Source organism: Bufo bufo, chromosome 4, assembly GCF_905171765.1.
Source record: "Bufo bufo chromosome 4, aBufBuf1.1, whole genome shotgun sequence".
NCBI classification, from domain to species: domain Eukaryota; kingdom Metazoa; phylum Chordata; class Amphibia; order Anura; family Bufonidae; genus Bufo; species Bufo bufo.
The window spans coordinates 60654023-60660248 of record NC_053392.1 but is presented as its reverse complement, the minus strand read 5'-3'; positions in this window follow the sequence as shown (position 1 = coordinate 60660248).

Genomic DNA, 6226 nt, shown 5'->3' with positions numbered 1-6226 from the left:
CTGATCTGTTCCGTTTTTTGCTGAACAGATCTGGACCAGATCTGGACCCATTCATTTTCAATGGGTCCTGAAAAAAATCAGACATTGAGCTGTCCGTTTTTTTCCAGGACCCATTGAAAATGAATGGGTCCAGATCTGGTCCAGATCTGTTCAGCAAAAAACGGAACAGATCAGGAAAGAAAAAACGGACGTGTGAATAGACCCTAATGTGCGGTACTACACCTGGTATAAGTGCAGTCAGTGTAATGTGCGGTACTACACCTGGTATAAGTGCAGTCAGTGTTATGTCTGGTACTACTACACCCGGTATAAGTGCAGTCAGTGTTATGTCTGGTACTACTACACCTGGTATAAGTGCAGTCAGTGTTATGTCTGGTACTACTACACCCGGTATAAGTGCAGTCAGTGTTATGTCTGGTACTACTACACCTGGTATAAGTGCAGTCAGTGTTATGTCTGGTACTACTACACCCGGTATAAGTGCAGTCAGTGTAATGTCTGGTACTACACCTGGTATAAGTGCAGTCAGTGTAATGTGTGGTACTACACCCGGTATAAGTGCAGTCAGTGTAATGTCTGGTACTACACCTGGTATAAGTGCAATCAGTGTTATGTGTGGTACTACACCTGGTATAAGTGCAGTTAGTGTAATGTCTGGTACTACACCTGGTATAAGTGCAGTCAGTGTAATGTGTGGTACTACACCTGGTATAAGTGCAGTCAGTGTAATGTGTGGTACTACACCTGGTATAAGTGCAGTCAGGGTTATGTCTGGTACTACACCCGGTATAAGTGCAGTCAGTGTTATGTCTGGTACTACTACACCCGGTATAAGTGCAGTCAGTGTTATGTCTGGTACTACTACACCCGGTATAAGTGCAGTCAGTGTAATGTGTGGTACTACACCTGGTATAAGTGCAGTCAGTGTAATGTGCGGTACTACACCTGGTATAAGTGCAGTCAGTGTAATGTGCGGTACTACACCCGGTATAAGTGCAGTCAGTGTTATGTCTGGTACTACTACACCCGGTATAAGTGCAGTCAGTGTTATGTCTGGTACTACTACACCTGGTATAAGTGCAGTCAGTGTAATGTGCAGTACTACACCTGGTATAAGTGCAGTCAGTGTTATGTCTGGTACTACTACACCTGGTATAAGTGCAGTCAGTGTAATGTGCAGTACTACACCTGGTATAAGTGCAGTCAGTGTAATGTCTGGTACTACACCTGGTATAAGTGCAGTCAGTGTAATGTGTGGTACTACACCTGGTATAAGTGCAGTCAGTGTAATGTGTGGTACTACACCTGGTATAAGTGCAGTCAGTGTTATGTGTGGTACTACACCTGGTATAAGTGCAGTTAGTGTAATGTCTGGTACTACACCTGGTATAAGTGCAGTCAGTGTAATGTCTGGTACTACACCTGGAATAAGTGCAGTCAGTGTTATGTGCGGTACTACACCTGGTATAAGTGCAGTCAGTGTAATGTGCGGTACTACACCTGGTATAAGTGCAGTCAGTGTAATGTGTGGTACTACACCTGGTATAAGTGCAGTCAGTGTAATGTGCGGTACTACACCTGGTATAAGTGCAGTCAGTGTAATGTGCGGTACTACACCTGGTATAAGTGCAGTCAGTGTAATGTGCGGTACTACACCCGGTATAAGTGCAGTCAGTGTAATGTGCGGTACTACACCTGGTATAAGTGCAGTCAGTGTTATGTGCGGTACTACACCTGGTATAAGAGCAGTCAGTGTAATGTGCAGTACTACACCTGGTATAAGTGCAGTCAGTGTTATGTGTGGTACTACACCCGGTATAAGTGCAGTCAGTGTAATGTGCGGTACTACGCCTGGTATAAGTGCAATCACTGTTATGTGTGGTTCTAGACCTGGTATAAGTGCAGTCAGTGTTATGTGCGGTACTACACCTGGTATAAGTGCAGTCAGTGTTATGTGCGGTACTACACCTGGTATAAGTGCAGTCAGTGTTATGTGTGGTACGACACCTGGTATAAGTGCAGTCAGTGTTATATGTGGTACTACACCCGGTATAAGTGCAGTCAGAGTTATGTGCGGTACTACACCTGGTATAAGTGCAGTCAGTGTAATGTGCGGTACTACACCTGGTATAAGTGCAGTCAGTGTTATGTCTGGTACTACACCTGGTATAAGTGCAGTCAGTGTTATGTCTGGTACTACACCCGGTATAAGTGCAGTCAGTGTTATGTGTGGTACTACACCTGGTATAAGTGCAGTCAGTGTAATGTGTGGTACTACACCTAGTATAAGTGCAGTCAGTGTAATGTGCGGTACTACACCCGGTATAAGTGCAGTCAGTGTTATGTGCAGTACTACACCTGGTATAAGTGCAGTCAGTGTTATGTGTGGTACTACACCCGGTATAAGTGCAGTCAGTGTAATGTGCAGTACTACACCCGGTATAAGTGCAGTCAGTGTTATGTCTGGTACTACACCTGGTATAAGTGCAGTCAGTGTAATGTGTGGTACTACACCCGGTATAAGTGGAGTCAGTGTTATATGTGGTACTACACCCGGTATAAGTGCAGTCAGTGTTATGTGTGGTACTACAACTGGTATAAGTGCAGTCACTGTTATGTGTGGTACTACACCTGGTATAAGTGCAGTCAGTGTTATGTGTGGTACTACACCCGGTATAAGTGCAGTCAGTATAATGTGCGGTACTACACCTGGTATAAGTGCAGTCAGTGTAATGTGCGGTACTACACCTGGTATAAGTGCAGTCAGTGTAATGTGCGGTACTACACCAGGTATAAGTGCAGTCAGTGTAATGTGCAGTACTACACCTGGTATAAGTGCAGTCAGTGTTATGTGCGGTACTACACCCGGTATAAGTGCAGTCAGTGTTATGTGCGGTACTACACCCGGTATAAGTGCAGTCAGTGTTATGTCTGGTACTACACCCGGTATAAGTGCAGTCAGTGTAAAGTGCGGTACTACACCTGGTATAAGTGCAGTCAGTGTAATGTGCGGTACTACACCTGGTATAAGTGCAGTCAGTGTAATGTGCGGTACTACACCAGGTATAAGTGCAGTCAGTGTAATGTGCAGTACTACACCTGGTATAAGTGCAGTCAGTGTTATGTGCGGTACTACACCCGGTATAAGTGCAGTCAGTGTTATGTGCGGTACTACACCCGGTATAAGTGCAGTCAGTGTAATGTGTGGTACTACACCCGGTATAAGTGCAGTCAGTGTAATGTGCAGTACTACACCCGGTATAAGTGCAGTCAGTGTAATGTGCGGTACTACAGCCGGTATAAGTGCAGTCAGTGTTATGTGTGGTACTACACCTGGTATAAGTGGAGTCAGTGTTATATGTGGTACTACACCCGGTATAAGTGCAGTCAGTGTTATGTGTGGTACTACAACTGGTATAAGTGCAGTCAGTGTTATGTCTGGTACTACACCCGGTATAAGTGCAGTCAGTGTTATGTGTGGTACTACACCTGGTATAAGTGCAGTCAGTGTTATGTGTGGTACTACACCTGGTATAAGTGCAGTCAGTGTTATGTCTGGTACTACACCCGGTATAAGTGCAGTCAGTGTAATGTGCGGTACTACACCTGGTATAAGTGCAGTCAGTGTAATGTGCGGTACTACACCTGGTATAAGTGCAGTCAGTGTAATGTGCGGTACTACACCTGGTATAAGTGCAGTCAGTGTTATGTGCGGTATTACACCTGGTATAAGTGCAGTCAGTGTAATGTGCGGTACTACACCTGGTATAAGTGCAGTCAGTGTAATGTGTGGTACTACACCTGGAATAAGTGCAGTCAGTGTTATGTGCGGTACTACACCTGGTATAAGTGCAGTCAGTGTAATGTGCGGTACTACACCTGGTATAAGTGCAGTCAGTGTAATGTGTGGTACTACACCTGGTATAAGTGCAGTCAGTGTAATGTCTGGTACTACACCTGGAATAAGTGCAGTCAGTGTTATGTGCGGTACTACACCTGGTATAAGTGCAGTCAGTGTAATGTGTGGTACTACACCTGGTATAAGTGCAGTCAGTGTAATGTGTGGTACTACACCTGGTATAAGTGCAGTCAGTGTTATGTGCGGTACTACACCTGGAATAAGTGCAGTCAGTGTAATGTGCGGTACTACACCTGGTATAAGTGCAGTCAGTGTAATGTGTGGTACTACACCTGGTATAAGTGCAGTCAGTGTAATGTGTGGTACTACACCTGGTATAAGTGCAGTCAGTGTAATGTGTGGTACTACACCCGGTATAAGTGCAGTCAGTGTAATGTGCGGTACTACACCTGGTATAAGTGCAGTCAGTGTTATGTGCGGTACTACACCTGGTATAAGAGCAGTCAGTGTAATGTGCAGTACTACACCTGGTATAAGTGCAGTCAGTGTTATGTGTGGTACTACACCTGGTATAAGTGCAGTCAGTGTAATGTGTGGTTCTACACCTGGTATAAGTGCAGTCAGTGTAATGTGTGGTTCTACACCTGGTATAAGTGCAGTCAGTGTTATGTCTGGTACTACACCTGGTATAAGTGCAGTCAGTGTTATGTCTGGTACTACACCTGGTATAAGTGCAGTCAGTGTAATGTGTGGTACTACACCTAGTATAAGTGCAGTCAGTGTAATGTGCGGTACTACACCCGGTATAAGTGCAGTCAGTGTTATGTGCAGTACTACACCTGGAATAAGTGCAGTCAGTGTTATGTGTGGTACTACACCCGGTATAAGTGCAGTCAGTGTAATGTGCAGTACTACACCCGGTATAAGTGCAGTCAGTGTTATGTCTGGTACTACACCTGGTATAAGTGCAGTCAGTGTAATGTGCAGTACTACACCTGGTATAAGTGCAGTCAGTGTTATGTCTGGTACTACACCTGGTATAAGTGCAGTCAGTGTTATGTCTGGTACTACACCCGGTATAAGTGCAGTCAGTGTAATGTGCAGTACTACACCCGGCATAAGTGCAGTCAGTGTAATGTGCGGTACTACACCCTGTATAAGTGCAGTCAGTGTAATGTGCGGTACTACACCTGGTATAAGTGCAGTCAGTGTAATGTGCGGTACTACACCTGGTATAAGTGCAGTCAGTGTAATGTGTGGTACTACACCTGGTATAAGTGCAGTCAGTGTTATGTGCGGTACTACACCCGGTATAAGTGCAGTCAGTGTTATGTGTGGTACTACACCTGGTATAAGTGCAGTCAGTGTTATGTGTGTTACTACACCTGGTATAAATTGCAGTCAGTGTAATGTGCGGTACTACACCTGGTATAAGTGCAGTCAGTGTTATGTGCGGTACTACACCTGGTATAAGTGCAGTCAGTGTTATGTCTGGTACTACTACACCCGGTATAAGTGCAGTCAGTGTTATGTCTGGTACTACTACACCTGGTATAAGTGCAGTCAGTGTAATGTGCAGTACTACAACTGGTATAAGTGCAGTCAGTGTAATGTCTGGTACTACACCTGGTATAAGTGCAGTCAGTGTAATGTGTGGTACTACACCCGGTATAAGTGCAGTCAGTGTAATGTCTGGTACTACACCTGGTATAAGTGCAGTCAGTGTTATGTGTGGTACTACACCTGGTATAAGTGCAGTTAGTGTAATGTCTGGTACTACACCTGGTATAAGTGCAGTCAGTGTAATGTGTGGTACTACACCTGGTATAAGTGCAGTCAGTGTAATGTGTGGTACTACACCTGGTATAAGTGCAGTCAGGGTTATGTCTGGTACTACACCCGGTATAAGTGCAGTCAGTGTTATGTCTGGTACTACTACACCCGGTATAAGTGCAGTCAGTGTTATGTCTGGTACTACTACACCCGGTATAAGTGCAGTCAGTGTAATGTGTGGTACTACACCTGGTATAAGTGCAGTCAGTGTAATGTGCGGTACTACACCTGGTATAAGTGCAGTCAGTGTAATGTGCGGTACTACACCCGGTATAAGTGCAGTCAGTGTTATGTCTGGTACTACTACACCCGGTATAAGTGCAGTCAGTGTTATGTCTGGTACTACTACACCTGGTATAAGTGCAGTCAGTGTAATGTGCAGTACTACACCTGGTATAAGTGCAGTCAGTGTTATGTCTGGTACTACTACACCTGGTATAAGTGCAGTCAGTGTAATGTGCAGTACTACACCTGGTATAAGTGCAGTCAGTGTAATGTCTGGTACTACACCTGGTATAAGTGCAGTCAGTGTAA